At 51.7% G+C, this 19,647-nt stretch overlaps 1 pseudogene; it reads right to left on the bottom strand.

The window, feature by feature from the left end:
• LOC105032914 (S-linalool synthase-like) overlaps window positions 1-6,903 on the bottom strand; it is a 54,540-nt pseudogene extending 47,637 nt beyond the window's left edge.
• Window positions 6,904-19,647: the final 12,744 nt, after the last annotated feature.

Here is a 19,647-nt window from a genome sequence, read left to right as displayed (position 1 = left end):
GATCTTCACCTGGGTACTTCACATCGACGGAGCCTCCAACGCTCAGGGGAACGAGGCCGGGCTCCTGCTCACGAATTCGGATGGGGTGGTCACCGAATACGCCCTCCGGTTCGACTTCAAGGCCTCCAACAATCAAGCCGAATACGAGGCACTCCTCGCGGGCTTGAGGATGGCGAAGGAACTGGGCGTCGACAGCCTCCGGGCATTCTCCGACTCTCAGCTGATCGTGGGGCAGGTCAAGGGCGACTTCGAGGCACGAGATCCGACCATGATCAAGTATCTTCAGAAGGTAAAGGATCTCGTGGCCCGCCTCGAGCATTTCGAGATCTCCCACATCCCCAGGACGGAGAACGCCCGTGCCGACGCTCTCTCCAGATTGGCAACGTCGGCCTATGATTCTTTGGGTCGGACGTTTGTCGAAAACCTCCAACAGCCGAGCATCGATCGGGTCGAAGAAGTACAGCAGCTAACGTCTGAACCAAGTTGGATGGACCCGATCGTCCGGTACCTGTCCGACGGGACCAGTCCCGAAGATCCCGCGGAGGCCAAGCGACTCCGATGGTCGGCGTCGCAATATGTGATCATGGACGGCCGACTCTACAAGAGGTCGTTCTCCCTCCCTCTGCTCAGGTGCTTGGGACCGACCGACGCTGACTACGCCCTCCGAGAGGTTCACGAAGGAATTTGTGGGAATCACTTGGGGGGCAAGTCCTTAGCCTTCAAGGTCTTACGACAGGGCTACTACTGGCCGACCATGAGGAAGGATGCGGCAGAATTGGTCCGAAGGTGCGAGCCATGCCAGAAGTATGCCAATATTCAGCGCCAACCGGCCAGCCAAATCGCTCCCATTGTCGCTCCGTGGCCCTTCGCTCAGTGGGGAGTCGATATTCTCGGCCCCTTCCCACCGGCGTCGGGCCAAAGGAAGTTCATCGTTGTCGCCATCGACTACTTCACGAAGTGGGTCGAGGCCGAGCCCTTGGCGCAGATCACCGAGCGGAAGATGGAGGACTTCGTCCAAAAGTCCATCATCTTCAGGTTCGGATTGCCGCACACCATCATCACCGACAACGGACGGCAATTCGACAACCAAGACTTCAAGGACTTCTGCGCCAGGTTCCACATCCGTCATCGACTAACTTCAGTCGGGCACCCACAATCCAATGGCGAGGTTGAGGTGACGAACCGAACCCTGCTCCATGGACTCAAGACCCGACTGAACGAAGCCAAAGGTCTCTGGGTCGACGAGCTGGGCTCCGTCCTGTGGGCTTACCGAACGACACCCCGCGTCCCGACCGGAGAGTCGCCGTTCAGTTTGGCCTACGGGACAGAAGCTATGATCCCGCTCGAGATTGGCCTGCCATCTTCAAGGGTCGAGCAGTACCGCGAGCCGGACAACTCCGAAAGCCGGAGGGCCGACCTAGACCTTCTCCCCGAACTGCGAGATGAGGCTCAAATCCGAATGGCCTCATACCGACAGAGGGTCGCCCGGTATTACAACGCCAAGGTCAGACCAAAGCTCTTTAAGCCGGGCGACCTAGTCTTGAGGAAGGCAGAAGTGTCTAAGCCCTTGGACCAAGGGAAGCTGACTCCCAACTGGGAAGGACCCTACAAGGTTGCTGACACCTTCGGGCCGAGGGCCTACCGGCTGGAGACCCTTGAGGGGAAGCCCATTCCCCGGACTTGGAACGCCGACAACTTGAAGCTGTATTACCAGTGAATTCTGTAATTCAATCGTCGGAATACAAGTTCAGTTTGAAAAATCGGAGTTCTAACTCTTCGACTACTGATCGGCGCTCAGCCCCGACGCATCGACGCGGACCTGGCACCGACGACACATCGGCCCCTTACACGGACCGATGCATCTACGATGACGGGAGTTCATACTCCTTCTACGGTCGAATTTTCGGGCAGAATCCATCGGCCGACTGGCCGATCGGGCCCCGACCGAAGAAAGGCTAAAAGCCCACGCGGCTATTGCCGCGACTTCCGACCAGGCTACGGCCGGTCGAGGCATATTCGGCTTACCACCGTCTATCACATGATGCGACCTTAGTCGCACCCACTACTCGCCGACCGACCTACGGCCGGCTGAACGACACTCGGCTTGCCACCGTCTGTCAAAGGACATGAAACCCGACGCAAGAGCATGGGGACCAGACTTACTATCATGCCCTCGACACTGCGCCGGACGATGATCGACTAAGTGCATCTACGGAGGTCCGGCTGCCGAACCTTTACCAGGTTCGGTCGGCTCCCGACTTAACAGATGCGCCCGAACGGCGACTACAATTATTGGAAGCCGACCTAAAGTCGGGACACAAGCTACTTCGGAGCTGTGCAAGCCGGTTAAGTCCTACCGACTTACCCGAGTTGGCGACTTCTCTAAGTTGGTAACTAGGGTTCGACATTACAGCAATAAGAGACATTTCAAACAAAAGACACAAGAAAAGACAATTTCATTCATTGATCAAAGGAAATTACAAAGTCGGGCCGAAGCCCGATTACATGTATTTTCAAGAAGAAACAAAAGGAAGACGGTCGGCTGGACCGATCATTCGTCCTGGTTAATCTCTTCGACCGACGGAGGATCGGGAAGGATCGGCGTCTCGACCGTGAGCGGCGCTGGGTCAACGGCAGAAGGATGTCCTTCAGTCGGCAAGGGACCTTCGGTCGGCTCCTGCTCCGGGACGGCTTCCTCCGCTGGGATGACGCCTCCTGACAGATGGTCGGCCTCCTCTTCGGTTCCCTCCTCTTCGGCGAGTAGCGGAACGACTCGGCTGACGTCCACCTCCGGGTACAAGGCATGGACGGCATCCCGACCGTCCTCGAACCCGACCCGGTAGGAGGCGAAGCCCGACTCGAGCATCTCCTCCTTGTACCGGTCGGAGGCCCGGAAGTCCTCAACCGCACGATCGGCCGATTCCCTCGCCGACCGTGCCTCGTCCTCAGTGTGGGCCAGCTCCTCCCTCGCCAACTCCGCCTCGGCCCTAGCAATTTCGGCGTCGATCTGGGCGATGGACAAATCCTCTTCGGCTTCCGCGAGCTTCCCCAGGCTGGCCCGAAGTTGCTCGCGTTCCCCTTGGAGTTCGGAGGTGGCACCGTCCCGTTCGCGTCGAAGACGACGCACGACCCGACCTTTGTGCTTGGCCTCCTTCTTGGCCGACTTCAGTTCGGCCATAAGCCGGGAGACCTCGTCCGTCAACTTGGCCTCCCGGTCGACCGACTCCTGCAGTTGGTCGACCAGCCTCGCTCTTTCGGCCTCGGCCGCCGCCGACCTTTCCTTAAAGGCTGCCCGAACGTCGCCGAACCTTCGGTATCCGGCCTCCAACTCGGACATGGTGAAGATCAGCTGCCGACGGAAAAAAGCTTTGTCAGAATTATGTGGCAAGCAAAAATTCTTCTAAGGAAAAAGGTGACGCGAAGCTTACCTCCACCATTGTCGGGTAGAACCGCGACAGCATCTCGGTCACCTGCCGAGACCGCAACGACTGAACGTCGGTAGGGAGGAGGATCCCCTGGCACAACCTCCTCGCAAGGTTGTAGTCGGCCAAGGCCGATGCACCCTCAGGGTAGTATGCGCTGGGGGGCATTGATCTCTCCTCCTCCGAGGGCTCCATCGGGGCTTTCCCCCGATCAGCTGCCCCGACCGACGGGGCTGGCAGCGATGGGACGCTGGAGTTCGACCCGGCGCCCCCCGTTGCGCCAGCGGACGCCTCCGGACGATGTTCGGCTTCCCGAACGCATCCGGCTCCACCCGCGGCGGCGAAACCGCCGACACTCCTTCGGCCACTTCGTCGGTCGGGCCTCTCCTCGACTCGGACAGTCGGAGCCGCGAGGGCTATGATCGGCTCCGACCCCTCGGTCGCCGACGCTTCCACGGTCGGCGGGACTGGGGCTGGTCTCTTGGAAGGGCGCGAGGGGCCAGCCCCGACGCTGGCCTCTTCCTCGCGGCGGCAAACTGACGAATCTCGGCATCGGTCGCCTCATCCTCGGCGGTGTCCCTGCAAAACCGACCAGTGTCAAAGGCCGGACCAGAACTACCCTAAAGCCGAACAAAAAGAAAAGCTGGGGGATCGGGCGATACCTATTCGGGGGACCAGACTCAGGCCGGCATCATAGAGAGCTTGCTCGGTAACAAGCTCCCTCTGCTTCGGGACCGACATGTCTTTGAGTCGGTGGAAGTCCTCCCGGTCGTCCACATCCACCCGACTGTTTTCGTTGGCCTCGGTTCGGGGTGTACCCCAACGAGAAGGAAAGCCCCAAGAGGAGGAAGAGGAAACAAAGAAAAACTGGTTCTTCCATCCATGAATGGACGATGGAAGACCGGTTATGAAGGCAAGACCTTCCGGGGGTTGAAGAGCCACCACCCTCGGGCTTTAGGGTGGGGTCGGAGCACAAAGAAGGCCCGGAAGAGGGAAACGCGGGGGTCGGTCGGCAAGAGCTGACACAACAGCGCGAAAGAAATGATTAGCCGGACAGAGTTCGGCGCCAGTTGTGCCGGACAGAGTCCGTAGTAATCAAGCAGATTCCGGACGAACTCCGGAATCGGAAGTCGAAGACCCGCACGAAGGTCCTCAACATACAGCGCCAGGTCGCCAGGCGGAGGGTTGTTGACCCGACCGCCGGCCCCTGGGGCAGAGAGCCGAAACTGCTCCAGGATGCGATAGTGCTCCCGAAGCTGATCGACGTTCGGCCCGAAAGCGAGGAAGCCTCATCTTCCGGAGCCGATCGGGTGTCGTCGGTCGGGTTCCCCGACCGAGCTCCCTGAGTCGGTTTCCTGGTCATTGTGCAGGAACCGAAAGAGGAGAAAGAAGAGAAAGCGGAGAAAGAGAAGAAAGGAAGAAGGGGAAGGAGGACACGAACCCGATGGACCCTCCGGAGGTAGAGAAGAGCTCTGCCCGCGACGACCGAGAAATCGCCCGGACAGAGTTTCCCCCAGCAAATGGCAAATGTGGGTCAGGGTCCGGGAGGTCCTATATATATAGGGCCGACCGACGGCCGAGATGCTCCCGCGCCGACCAAGACCTCCAGATGTGCGACGCGTGGCGCCCGCCGGTTGGCTGAGGATTCGGCGCGCTTCGTCCGGGACGCCCGCACCGCCCTCATTAAATGCCGGAGCGGACGCCGGCCACCACCATGACACGCGGCGCGCGGGGGTTGGCTCCGCAGTCGGCCGCCCGCGCCGGTCCGCGTTCCCGATGGGACGCCTCACCCGCGATCGGCGCCGAATATCCGATTGACTGACGCCGTATCGTCCGGCACCCGATCTTCTGACACCGACGTGACGACTGACGACGACAAGACGCGGCGTCTGACACCGGACGCCGGCGCGACTTCTGGCATCGACTAGACGTTCGGATCACTTGGGATTCGTGAGGTGTCAGACACGGATCAGCCGGCGGTACGGTCGGATCTGCACATGCGACAAATCACTCCCAGTCGCCCGGTCTTGCTACCCGAATGAGGCATCGGCCAGCTCTCCACCCGACTTAGGAGTGGAGGGGGGCAACTGTTGGGGGATACCCACCGACCGACGACTATCGGAGGGCCCGACCGGGCTTGGCGGCCCGACCGACCGACGACTATCGGAGGCCGACGGCTGGCGGCCCGACCGACTAACCAACGGCCCGACGGACGACTCTGACTGGCCGATCGTAGTCGGGCGACAGGCGACGGACGCCATCAGTGGCTAACTGCGGCATTCACGGTCCATTCCCGACCGCTAAACCAGAGGTCCGGTAGCCGACCCACATGAAGCTCGCCGACCGACGGAGGAGTCCGACGCCACTCTGCTGGCCACCGACCTTGGGTCGGCCGACTCACCAACCACCGTACGGCCGCAGACGTTGTCAGCTCTGACACGGACATGCGGCACAGTTACCTAGGGCATTGTCCCGTCGAGAGCCGGGTCAACCCTGGTGATTAGACGGCTACACGGCGACATGAAGTCTTCACGGCGGCTCTGACAGTCTACAGTGAGTTGACAGTTCCTCACTTGTCCGCGCCATTATGATGGCGCCATACAGTGCCCCACTATATATACCGGGGAAGGCAACAGTGCAAGGGATCGATCCGCCCGTCTCTCCCACATACGCAGGCTCGCTCCTCTCTCCTCTCCCTCTCTCTCTTCTCAGAGCTCTTGTCTGCATTTCACTGTTGCCCAGTCACCTCTCTGACTTGACCGTCGGAGGGTCCCGCGGAGCCGCCTCCGGTCAGTGCGGACTTCTTTTGCAGGTGCACGCTTCCCGGCGATCGGCGACGAGGCGATTGGCCGCAACATATAGTGTGTGGCGTGTAATTTTTGTATTCACCGTAGACAAGAATTCAAATTCTGAAAAGTGAAATGATGTGACAGTTTTTCATCTTATGAGAATAATAAAATGGGAGCACAGCTAATAGAATTATGTAGAGTAAATAGAAACAATAACATTTGATCCAACTCGAAGATCTTTATTTTTTAATTATTTACTTTTGAGGAGCGAACCTCCGTATACGTGGAGGAGGGGTGGGAATTAGACTATATTTCTTTTTCAATTTTGCACTTTTTCTGTCAATGAATGTCAGTCCGAACCATTGAAGAATGAAGAACGACGACGCGACATAGTGTTACCTTCATCTATATTTATGGACCAACGTTCCAGGTCTAAGCGTATAAACAGGCCAGAGTGGCGGTGAGGTGGTCTATGGTGAGATCAAGGTCTCCCATGACCCGCATGGTTCTGGTTGTGGAGCACCCACAACTAAACAGTTTGGGAACATTGGACGACGACGGCGTTCAGGATGGGGGATCATGGCTACCCATGCAGTCTCGTAGGCAGACGATGGCAAGAAGGCGTGCACGTAGAGGAGGGAAAGAAAACCCGTTCTTACCCTCTCGACGAGGCATTGCAATGACTCATCCATGCCTTCCAGAAGCACAGCTTGGAAGAAGAAGAAGAGGAGGAGGAAGAAGAAGAAAATTACGAGTAGATCGATACTTGATGGCCTTTGACTGAATTCCTGGAGGGTGTACTTATAGTGTGATGCGGGACGGTACGCGCGGCACCAGACGTTGTGCAAGGGTATTACTTCTCCCCTCAGCCTTCCTTTCCGAAAAGGAAGTCAATAGGCCAAATACACTGGTCAGGAATAGGCTGATCAAGCCACCCTTCGTTGTCGCGTTTTTCACGTACGAGGCTACGAGCAAGCCGACGCTGTAATTATTAGAATTTTTTGACTGATAGATTTATTAACAGAAACAAATAATCAAAACTGAGATCCTTTTGTTATTTCTATTTTCTAACAAAGCAACGTTGACTACAGTAATAATTGTAATGCAGGATCTATCTCTCATCTTCTCATTAGATATCCATTCATTAAGAATTTTTAAAATTTTGAGATCTTATCTAAATGTTAGGGAATGGCTATCTAATCTTCAATCTTGTGAAATGTCTTAGAGAAAAAAATATATTCACCAAGCTCATGCAAAGCATGAAACTAATTATTGATGCTTCTATGTTTTATTTTTGTTCGAGAAGAACAAAAGAATCTTTCTTCATCGACAAATATTTATTTTTTTGATTTGCAAAGGACTATCCACTCTTTTCATCTATGAAAACATCTTGATTGAAGGATATCGCCGTATTTGGACTTATATATCTTTTTAGCTTCATCTTAATTTTTTTTTCTCTTCTCTTATTTCAAATTTTTTTTGCTTTTGTGCATATACTTATGTTAGGATTTGACGCCTTGATATTCAGGCCCACATTGAGCCACAACGAGGTTCGCGGCGAAAAAGGAGTCCAACGAGACCAAGATCACCCGAAACGGAGCTCGGATGGAGGAGATACGAGCTTTTGAAGTCGCCACGAGAATCGATGCGGCGGAGGACCGCCGGCGACCGGCGGGGGCGGCGCGGCGCGGCCGAGGGCGGCGCGCGGGACGCGTGACCCAAGACCGCACGGGACGCGCGACCAGGCCCGCAGCCCAGGCGGCGGCGGCCAGCGGGGCGGCGGGCCCGCGCGCAGGCACAGGCCGCAAGCCCATGGCCTGCTGGCCCCCTTGCCGATCCACCGTGGACCGGGCGGTCCACGGGCGGCCTGTGGACCGCGTGGGCATTTCCCACGCATTTCTCGTGGTCCACGGCACTATTCCGTGGATCGGAGCGCGATCCAACGCCCAGGTGGCTCCGGTCTTGATCCGACGGTCTGGGACGCTGATTTGGCTTGTTTAGGACTCCTAATCCTCTCTAAACAGGTTTTTAAAAGCTCTGTTTAACCCTTTACCTGAGACGAACAGAGAAGGCAGGGTTGGTTTCTCGCGCCGTACGAATCCGAGAAGAGAGAGAGAGGCGAGAGCGCTGTGAGAGAAGGAGCAGGAGGCTCCTGGACAGCGGTCGCCAGGCTCTTCAGGGTCAGGGGGGTTTCCAAGAGAGAGAGAGCTTTTGTAGAGGAATCTTCAGATGAGAGAGAATTGGGTGTACAAGGTTGAGTAAGGTCTCCTCTTGATAAAATTTTTTTTTCATAGTGAAGTTTGCATCCCGTGGAGGCGAGCCTTTTGTGGCTGATCCACGTATTTTGATTGATTTTTTTTTTTTTTTTGTTTTGTTTCTTCTTTCTTCCTGCTGCATCGCGTGGTACTGAAAAGGATCTTGGAGGTGGTGTCCTGGCAGACATCCTCCCAACAAGTGGTATCAGAGCAATTGGTACAAGGACACAGATTGCAGTGGTGGTGAGCAAGACTGAAGATGGAGAAACAGGAACAATCAAGATGGAGATCACAAGTTCGATGGTAAGAGCAATTTTCTCCTTTGGCAGGCAAGGGTGAAGGGCGTGCTCATTCCAACAGGGGTTGATCGATGCTCTCTTGTGCGGATGAGAAGCCGACCACCATGGAGGTGCGGGATTGGAAACGGCTACAGATCAGGCGGTGAGTACCATCTGCATGTACTGGCGGATGAGTGGTGATCCATGTGCTAGCGAGACTTTCCGACGGTGCTGTGGTCGAAGCTCGAGGAGTTGTACATGCGAAGTCTCTCACAACACTTCTTTTCCTCTGGAGCAGTTTTACCAACTACGATGACTAAGGGACAAGCGTGCAGGAGCATCTCAGCCACTTCCAGAAGATCCTCCAACCTTCTCAGCGTTTGCGGAATGTTGAGGAGAAGACAGGCGCTGGTTTGCTGGCGTCGCTTCCCCTTCGTACGAGTCCTTGGTGACTGCTCTTCTAGTGGGGAAGAGCACTATCAGATGGACGAGGTCACCGGCGATACTCCAGAACGAGTTCTCAGGAGGGAGAACCAGCTTCAAGCTCAGGTGCGGTAGCTCAGCTTTGTGGCTTCTGGAGGAGCAGAAGCGGTAGACAGAGCGACAGGAGATCGTAACGAGGGGTCCAAGTCCAGGAGGGACTTAAGCAAACCAGATGTTACCGGTGTGAAGAGTTGGGGCATCTAGCCAGAGATTGCCTCAACTGAAAAATCGGACGGTGGCTGCTGTACGACGCCGGCAGCGATTCAGATGGAGATGTCCTGAGATATCTGACGAGGTATCTACTTCTTCCCAGCAGTGGATATTAGATTCTGCATGCCCTATCATGTATGTTGCAGAGAGGAGCAGTTTGACTCCCTGGAGAACAGTGAGGGCACTGTATATCTGCGGATGGATCGAGCTGTGCGATCAGGGCATTGGACGGTCAGCTGGAGAACATGACGGATCAGTGAGAGATTGGGGGAGGTCCGATACATACCGATTTCAGGCAGAATCTTATTCACTTAGCAGACTGGATTCGAGAGGCTACGGACGGTAGCTGGTGGAGGAATCCTGAGGGTGTACGCGGCGATAGGATTGTGCTGGAGGGAAGAAGGGAGCAGAGGACATTATTATCTGGCAGGAGCCAGTGCGAGGTGAGCTCGGGAGCCAGGTGGAGCCCAGAGCGAGATGGAGCTCCAGGAGGCGGATCGGCACGAGACAGGAGACTCGGAGGATGAGAGGCACGTCGCAAGGTAGATTCCTATTGCCGCAGGATGATGCCCCAGGCAGTCTCAGGTCAGGAGGAGCACAGCATACGATGGAGATGGATCGAGCAGCCTGGCTCGACTCCCATTTTTGCCCATCCATGATCAGCAGGCGATTGCCCCAGGGCATGGGGCGAGGAGATCCAGAAGCTCTCGGAGTTTGGAGGAGGCCGAATATCGAGTCGAGGTGGAGATTGTTAGGATTTGATGCCTCGAGATTCAGCCCATATTGAGCCACAGCGAGGTTTGCGGCGAAAAACGGAGTCCAACGAGACCAAGATCACTCGAAACGGAGCTCGGATGGAGGAGATACGAGCTTTTGAAGTTGGCAGAGAATCGAAGCGGTGGAGGACGCCGGCAACGGCGGCGGGCGGCAGCGGCGTGGCCAGGCGCGGTGCGCGGGACGCGCGACCAGGCCACGGCCAGGTGGGCGCCGGCCGCGGGCGCGCGCCCAGGCGGCGGTAGCCAGTCGGGCGGGCCCAGGCCGCAGGCGGCGGCCCAGGCCCATGGCATGGCCCCTTGCCCGGTCCACCGTGGACCGGCGGTCCACGGCGCTGCTGTGACCGCGTGGGCGTTTCCACGGTTTCTCGCGGTCCACGGCACTATTCCGTGGACCGGAGCGCGATCCAACGGCCCAGGTGGCTCCCGGGTTGATCCGACGGTCTGGGACGCTGATTTGGCTTGTTTAGGACTCTTAAACCTAATTAGATTAGGTTTAAACTCTGTTTAAGCATTTAAAAGGCTGTGACGAAACAGAGGTGTGTGTGGTTCGGTTTTTTCGCATCGTACGGAGCCGTACGAATCCGAGAAGAGAGAGAATTGGGTGTACAAGGGTTGAGGGTGAGGTCTCCTCTTGTAAAATTTTTTTTTCATAGTAAAGTTTGCATGCCCCGTGGAGGCGAGCCCTTTTGTGGCTGATCCACGTATTTTGATTGTTTTTCCTTTTGTTTTGTTTCTTCTTTCTTCCTGCTGCATCGCGTGTACTGAAAGAATCTTGGAGGTGGTGTCTTGGTCAGACATCCATCCAACAACTTATTTTAAATCAATTAAATTAAGTGAAAAAAATATCTTACTTCCTTTACATTCCATCAAAAAAAAAAAAATCAAACATAGCATTAAATCTAAAATCTAATTTAAAGACAACCTGATCCAAATCCGAATCAAGTGACATATTTGATCCATGCATGACGGCGTAAATCTTAAACCCAAAGCCAATTTAGGTTGGCTCTATGGCCCTGCTTCTAACTAGAGCTTAACTTGAATCAACTAATTACTTTATGGTCTTAAATGGAAGTAGTTTACAACTAATATTGATGCAACCTAGTCTATAAAAAGTTTTTGGCAAATATGAATTTTCTTTTACTATCCAAAAAAATAGTTTCCATGAAAGATTCTCTTTGTGCTTAAAAGTCAACTTTTTCATTGAAATTCATGTGGCTAAAACTAAAAAGAGAACTAAAGGTTGCCACCTAAGTGCTTGCTACCAAGATAGGTTAGCTTAGCGCATTGGTATCTCTCTTTGTAAGTAATAAATCTCATGCTCAAACTCGAGTGGCGATGAATAACCACCATTTTCTCAGAAAAATCACCAATCACTTGCTTGGATGATGTCATCCTCTCCACTCAAGATCCGATTTAGATCCCCATCTAGTCCAGAGTGAAGAGAAGTACATATGGTGCACGTCATTTGATTCTTAATTAGCTACTGGCGAGAATTCCTCTCAAGTCATCTTACAACCTATTAATCTTTTTGGATATCCGTGGTGCATGCCAAGTATGGATTCTCCAACTCGATCCCCGTCTCAACCAACGGTGCCAAAGGATTAATATTCCAGCACTTGAAAGAGGTATGCAAATTTTTGAGCTGTACTCATACTAGAGTGGTATGGTCGTCGGTACGTATCAAAAAAAAAAAGAGAGAGAGAGAGAGAAGGAGCTGTGCCAATTGATGGTTCTCATTCAACCCAACATTAAGCGGCCTATTGAGGTTGATTCAAAAATTTCTGCTCTTTTTGAATCATTGGCTTTCTTCTGTCCCGCTTATTCCCGTTCCAATAATGCATCAGGATGTATCGAATTATCAGAAGGTTGCACATATTATTCTTCCTTGCAGGTATTAGAATATTAATCCTATTGAATATTATTCTTCTTTCCACGTATTTGAGAATCATTTCACTACCGGTCCCTCGAGGTTACTGGCCTGACCTTCATTTTTGGGCTGACGGTTACCAGTTCCTACCAGGATGTATGGTGCGCCTCACAATGGACAACCAACCCAAAGGGAATAGAGGTGCATGAACCGGGATATCTCACATCAATTGCTCGTGAGAAACACGTCAGGTGCATGCCATCATAAACTTCGTGGACTTTGTCGTCAATTCCACACATGCAACGTTCAAATGTCATGGGCTTGCTAGATTTCAGAATTGGCAATGAATCGACTCCGCACAGTATTGTCGTGATTCTGATGCAAGCACGAAATCGATCGGTCATTTAAAACCTCAAGATTGGGAGATTTTTTTTTTTTTTTTTAAGAAAAAAAATTTCCGAGCAGAGGAAGAAGTTGGCATTTTTCTCTTTTGGAGTACAATATGGTAAGCTAGAATCAACTCTTTGAATTATTAGCTCCGAAACCAAAATGCAACTCCTGAACAACAATCATGCAATTCCCATATGCCTGCAGCTGTGAGTTGGCATGGCATGGCTTGTGAACGTCAAAATTGGTACGTAGATGTTCCCAAATATAGAACGCTATGGTACAACGCGTCCAAATGTTATTACTGACTTGGCTCAGCTGGGGATCATGAGCTTGCTCACTTGCAAATCTAGTGCTTTTGGAACACGGTATCAGGCAAGCATCGTATGGCATTTAAATTTATTTGTATATGCCTTTAAACATTCGAAAGTGCCAGATGACTTTACACATAAAACCTTACATTAATGTCCAAACCGAACAGCAGTAGATGGAAGCATTACGTAAATTATTTTAAAGCAATTCCTTAACAACATGATCTGACAACAATAACGACAATGGCATGCAACAATAATGAAAGCAGATCGATTATGTTGGCACGTGGAACAGATAATGCGCCGGCGGCGGCTTTGCTTGCCCTGTGTGCCACTCAAGTGGGATCGATCTCGTGGAATCAAAAGGGGCCACGACCGGCAATGTGGACTGAGGAGTTTCGTCGTGATACACAATAAGTCCACCCGAGAAGCATGTTGTCCATGTCATGGACCACAAACTAGTCAGTCGCTACTAAAAATTCTCTGTTTTCTGTGGTTGAGCGCTGCCTACCTTCTCAAGCCACTCACCCGAGCTTATGTAGATATCATCCCCTCAAATCGTAGTTGAAAAATTCATTACGTCGTTGACATGATGAGCATATGTAGATATCACCCGAGCTTATAGACTCATGATGAGCATGGCCATGTTTGTTTTCTTCATGCATCTTAGAAGGTTCCAACTCCTTTATCTCCTAATTTCTACACGAGAAGTTCAAATTATAGACTCATGATGAGCATGGCTGCGTTTGTTTTCTTCCAAACACCTGATCAGGACAAAGGGCATACAGAGCTGTTGAAGATGCCAAAAACTCCCGAGGGTTAAGTTTAAGAAGGAACGTGCCGCACGATTTCCGAGAAAAGACGAAACTACGAACAATAACAATTAATGTATGTCCCAGGGACCTTAAAACATCACACATTCTACAAAAAAATTGACGACTACAAACTAGCCCTTTCCCTCTCCACACCAGGTGACTGGGATGAAGTTGACGAAATACGCAAAAACAAAAACAAAAGCGAACTGCATCTCCTATAAATAAATGCGATCCATCACGTCTCCTACTTCCCTGCTGAAATGTTCACCACATCCTAAGTGCATCAAAGGGTCCACCAAACATAGCTTTATGAGGTCGTCCGCAGGCTACATGGGAGGAACTGCGCCACATACCAAACCTCACCAAATCACCCTCTTCCCACTAGAGGAGAAATTATATCCCACACCTACACCAAAGTACAACGATGCACCGGACCAATAAAATACCACTATATCAGTTGAGGTTGCCACCGGAAAAATAATAAAAAAAATTGGTGATTTTTTTTTTTGTTTTGTTTTCTTTGATGTAAGTTGGAGGCCACCAGGGCCATCTAGGAAATCTTATTAAATAGAAAACAGAGTAGGGGTTGCAAAATTGGTGGTTGTTATTCCACCTCACATTAAGTGGTCTATCGTGTTGGTTCAAATATCGCTATTTGTTCATACATTGCTCCTCACCAGCAGTGCCTCCGTCATGAGAAGCACGTCATATTCATGCCATGGGCCTGCGTCATCACCTCCAAAGATGGAAACATCCAAAACCATAACATGTGGACTCGATAGACTTTGCAATGGATAATTGTAGCAGACAATTAACGATTCCGCTCTGCACAATATTGCGAGGTCGCCGGTGAAAACGCCGGATGCCAGGCTGCGATCTGTGAGTTTGAGACGGTCCACGGCTGTCGAATGGCGGAACAAGGTTTCGGACCGCCGCTGGTTGTGTGTGGATTGGGGAATGGATGGTGGGTGCCGGAGATCGAGAAATTATTGCACGGACCGGGTCCAAGTGGACCGGGGCAAATCGCGGAGCATACGCACGGTGGGTAACGCACAATCGGGAAATGTTTGAAATACAGAGGGTAACATGGCGTGCTATCCACCGGAGGATTTGGCAAGGTCTATTTGGACCAGGTCCAAGTTAGCAATAATTAGACCTGGAGATCAAGAGGACGTCCCGTTAAATGTATTATTCCAGTATAAAAGTTCCTTAACCAAATACATTATGATTAGAACAGTCATTATTTATTATATGATTTTAAATTTTATATTAAAATAATAATTATTGTTCATATTTAAAATCTGGACCATTTATCGAACCAACTGTATTGGGCAGTTGAACCGTGACATCATTATAAGATGCTATATATTAATTATGTATAATCAGAATTCATTATATAAACGCTAAAATTTCTAAAATTTGTCCATGATCCATGTAGCCATCCAGGCACCATCAAAAAGTATTTAAGATGTTCCAATTGGAAACTCCGGAAAGCTGATCTAAAAATTGGAACGAGCACACCAGAAGCAATCGGCCTTCAGAATTGAAGTATCTTTAGCTCGACGAGCAACCCAAGTACGATCTTTCCCATAATAGAAGCTACTCTACTCCGCCATCTAAATATACACAAGGTTCCGGTAATGCTATCATATGCCAGGCAATTATGGCACGTCCCTAAGCTATTACGTCATCCCAGCATTTTTTTTTTTTTTTTTTTGGTAAAGATCTCAGCAATTTGTTAAAGCACAAGCTTGAGTTTATTGGGATACGATTTTCATAACCCTAGCAATCAGTAGGCCCACAGGTCCCTCTATGAAAAGTAAAGAACACTACATTGCTTAATCTCTCAACTAAACCTTTTTTTCCTAGATATTACTAAAGCTTTCCATTCATCTTCTTCTTCTCACCAAGAAACCTTCTTTTACCTGGAGAGTTTGACTAAAGCCAATCCAGTGAGCTCTCTGACTAGAGCTAAAATCAGATCGAATAAGGATCGGCTATCAGTATATCCATATTCATATTTGTTTCGTCTAACAAATATAAATACATATATTATTTGAATATAAAAATTTATATCCATAATTATTTTAAACGGATATAAATACAATTCGAATACTAAAAATATAAATATAATTATAAATATAAATTGAATAATTAAACTTTATGATCATAGAATCAAAGATATTACTAAATAGATGATAAATAAAGTTAATAGTATGTTTATATGATTGTATATTTTTTTTTAAAATTAATAAGTACTATATAATATCATAGTTTGATATTTGTACCTTCATCTTATGCATGATAAAATAATATCACAACATGGGCTCATCATCTGCAAATTGTCATTACAAAAAAAAGTAAAAGTCTTCACTTGACTGTGCTACTACAATAACATATTGACTACTGAAAATCTTGAGGGGTTGGATTTCTGCCTGCTGTGCAACATCAAAATGAATCCACGGATCATCTATTCAATGTGGTGCAGCTATTTTACCCACTTTACCCAACTCTGGGGCTTGATGTCTAAAGAGAGCAAGCGAGATCAGCTCCTTTCAGGTTGCCATCTTTTATTGGGGCGCTTGGAGATCTGTGGACTCCAATAGAGAAAAAAAAGAAAGCTTAGGTCTGCCAAGTTACCATCTTTTATTGGTATATTTAGAACGAGCACAACAAAAGAGCGTTTGCCTTCGAGACAAGATCCACCTTAGAAGTGGGGAAAATAGTGGCCTTTTTGCTCAACGATTGATCGCCGAGAAACGGCAATAGTTAATATATGAGGCTTGTCCGAAATCTGGACCACCTTTTCCACTAAGTTTGAGTTGCGTTATTCTCTTCTTCTCCAAGTTAGAAGTCATCGTAGGTTTGATATTGTTGGGTATAAAATACCCCCCAGCCAAAGTTCGTGGCAGGAGTGGCCCTCCAAAAATTCTACCGATTTTCAGCCTTTGGCGGCATCTCTCCGAATCTCTCTGTCGGCCGAGCCTCCACAACGCTCCCAAGTTTTGCTGACGGGTAAGCCTCCACCAGCGTCGACCGGATTCTTCGTGGCAGACGGACTCCACCCGAGTTTCCACGACGATCGACCACCTTCTGGACTTCATCCGGACTCCTACGGGAGCCGGACTTCGTCCCCGACTTCTGCAGCAGGAAGACTTCATCCGGACTCCTACGGGAGCCGGACTTCGTCCCCGACTTCTACAGCAGGTAGACTTCATCCGGACTCCTATGGGAGCCAGACTTCGTCCCCGACTTCTACAGCAGGAAGATTTCATCCGGACTCCTACGGGAGCCGGACTTCATCCCCGACTTCTACAGCAGGAAGACTTCATCCAGACTTCTACGGGAGCCGGACTTCGTCCCTGACTTTTACAGCAGGTAGACTTCATCCGGACTCCTACAGGAGCCGGACTTCGTCCCCGATTTCAATTGCAGGTAAACTTCGTCCGGACTCCTACGGGAGCCGGACTTCACCCCCGACTTCTCGCCCCCGGTTTCAATTGCAGGTAAACTTCGTCCGGACTCCTACGGGAGCCGGACTTCACCCCTGACTTCAACTGCGCAGGCAGACCTCACCCCGAACTCCTACAAAGGCCGGACTCCAAGCTCCTACAGCAAGCGACCCACTCCGAGCTTCCACTACATAACGATCTACTTCAAGTTTCTACCACAAGCGGACCGTGCCGGATTCCCCCCGTAAGTCTTCGTCCGAGCTTCCGTTGCAGACGAACCTCCCCAGCACCATCCGACGCCCACCGTCGGTCGGCCCTCTGTCGAAGTCTGCAAGAAACCAGACGGCGTCCGCGGAAAGCCTCTGACCGAGCTCCTACAACAAGTAATTCTCGCCTGCCGCCTTAACGCCCAAGACACCCAACAGGATTTGCAGCATCCGAACTCCTTTCAGAGGGACAGCTACCCCTCTCCACCAGACACCTCAACCGAACTTCGGCTGACAGGCCTGGGCCCCTGGCAGGCCGCAGTAACGGCCACGATTCTGCTCCACTTCCAACAGCGGATTCCATGCGGCTCCATCACTCCCTAGCAGGCCGCAGTAACGGCCACGACTCTGCTCCACTCCCTGCGACGGATTCCGCGCGGCTCCATCACTCCCTGGCAGGCCGCAATAACGGCCACGACTCTGCTCCACTCCCTGCGATGGATTCTACGTGGCTCCATCACTCCCTGGCAGGCCGTAATAATGGCCATAATTCTGCTCCACCTCCCGCGACGGATTCTGCGTGGCTCCACCACTCCCTGACGAGTCGCGGCAACGGACACCGCTTCACTCTCCGCAACAGACTCCACCTGGCAAGCCGTGGTGGCAGCCACGACTCCACCCCATTACTCTCTATAATAAATTCCTCCTGGTTCCGAGCGGCCCACGACTAGGCGGTTACTAACGTCGCTGTCAGTCTGTTGCACCCTCCGCCTATAAAAGGAGGACCCCAGATACGTTATTCTCTAAGCTCTAATTTCTATCCCAGAAACTTTGCTAAAATTTTCGTTCGAGCACTCCATTCTTGTTGAGGCAGAGAACTGACTTGAGCATCGGAGGGTCTTGCCGGAGCAACCCCAACTCCGGTTTAGACTTCTTTTGCAGGTTCCGACGGCGACCACGATTCCCTTGACTCCAGCTTCTCCGATGCAGGCGGATTTTTGCACCAACAGGATTGGCGCTAGAAGGAGGGCGGCGAACCTTCACAGTACCCTTATTCTTAAAGGAGCGCTCAATGGAACCGCCTCCGATCATCTTTTCCGACGACCTCTCCTCCTTCCCCCACTAGATCTTCGCCCGATGCCTCCCCGCAGAGCATCCACATGGCGATCCACGGCCTTCGCGGTCAGATCTCAGGCTCTGACTTCACCTTCGATTTTCCAGCCTCCTCCCCCTCCTCCGGCTACGGCGGTTGGCACGGAACAATTCGACTTGCTGGCCCAGCAGGTCAGAGGCCTCGCTGAAGCAGTGCAAGCCATGCAGCAGCAGCAACAGCCACAGGCGTCAATGCGGCTGGAGAGAATGTCGCCGGAACTCCAAAATCCGGCGGTAGGACGGGCCACTTGGGCCAGTCGCCCCGTCTTTCCCGGAAAGATGAATCCGAGGGTGGAGAGCCCTCAGTCGGATCACGATTCCACCCCTGGAAGATCTCTACCTCCAATCTGCCAGAAGACCCTCGAGATCCGTAGTCGAGAGAATTTTCTGGACCGGAGGCTCCAGGAGATGAACCGACGGATCGAAGAACTCCACCATGCTCCCCCCGCTTATGGTGAGGACATTTGTACTGACCCTCCCTTTTCTCAAATGATCATGCAGGAACCGATCCCACCAAACTTCAAGCTCCCCCAATTTGAAAGCTACGACGGGACTTCAGACCCGGTTGATCATCTGGAGGCCTTCCGAACAATGATGCTGCTTCATGGCACGCCCGACGCCATCCTGTGCCGAGCCTTCCCATCCACCTTGAAGGACGCGGCGAGAAATTGATACTCAGCGCTGAAGCCGGGTATCATTTTTTCCTTTGATCAGATGAGCCACCAGTTTGTGGCTCATTTTGTTAGCAGTCGGCGTCCCCGGAAGGGTTCGGAGTCCCTCATCAACATCAAGCAGAGGGAGGGGGAGTCCATTCGGGCCTACATCAACCGTTTCAATGTCGCCGCACTGGAGGTCCGGAACTTGGACCAGTCGGTAGCGATGGCCGCTCTGAAGGGCGGCCTTCAGAAGAACGACCTTTTGTTCTCCTTGAAAAAGAAGTACCCTTGAAATTTTGCTGATCTATTGGCTCGGGCCGAAGGGTACGCTCGAGCTGAAGAAGCCTTCAAAATGAAGGATGAAGAGACCGCGAGAGAGCGGCAGGCGGGGGACCCGAGTAAGCCCGCAGTCGAAAAAGGGGCGAGGGAAGCTCGGCCATATTCTCGAACTCCTCCCGGGCACAAGCGCGCCCAGAATCCTCCCCGACCACGCATGCAGGGAAGCCCAGAGCGGCGGGCTCGATGGGGCTCTCCCTCAGGAAGATTCCGCAACTATGCCCCCCTCAACGCATCGAAAACACAGGTGTT

Source organism: Elaeis guineensis, chromosome 2 (assembly GCF_000442705.2).
Source record: "Elaeis guineensis isolate ETL-2024a chromosome 2, EG11, whole genome shotgun sequence".
Taxonomy (NCBI): domain Eukaryota; kingdom Viridiplantae; phylum Streptophyta; class Magnoliopsida; order Arecales; family Arecaceae; genus Elaeis; species Elaeis guineensis.
The sequence above is the reverse complement of the archived record's forward strand: the minus strand, read 5'-3'. Positions and strand labels throughout refer to the sequence as shown.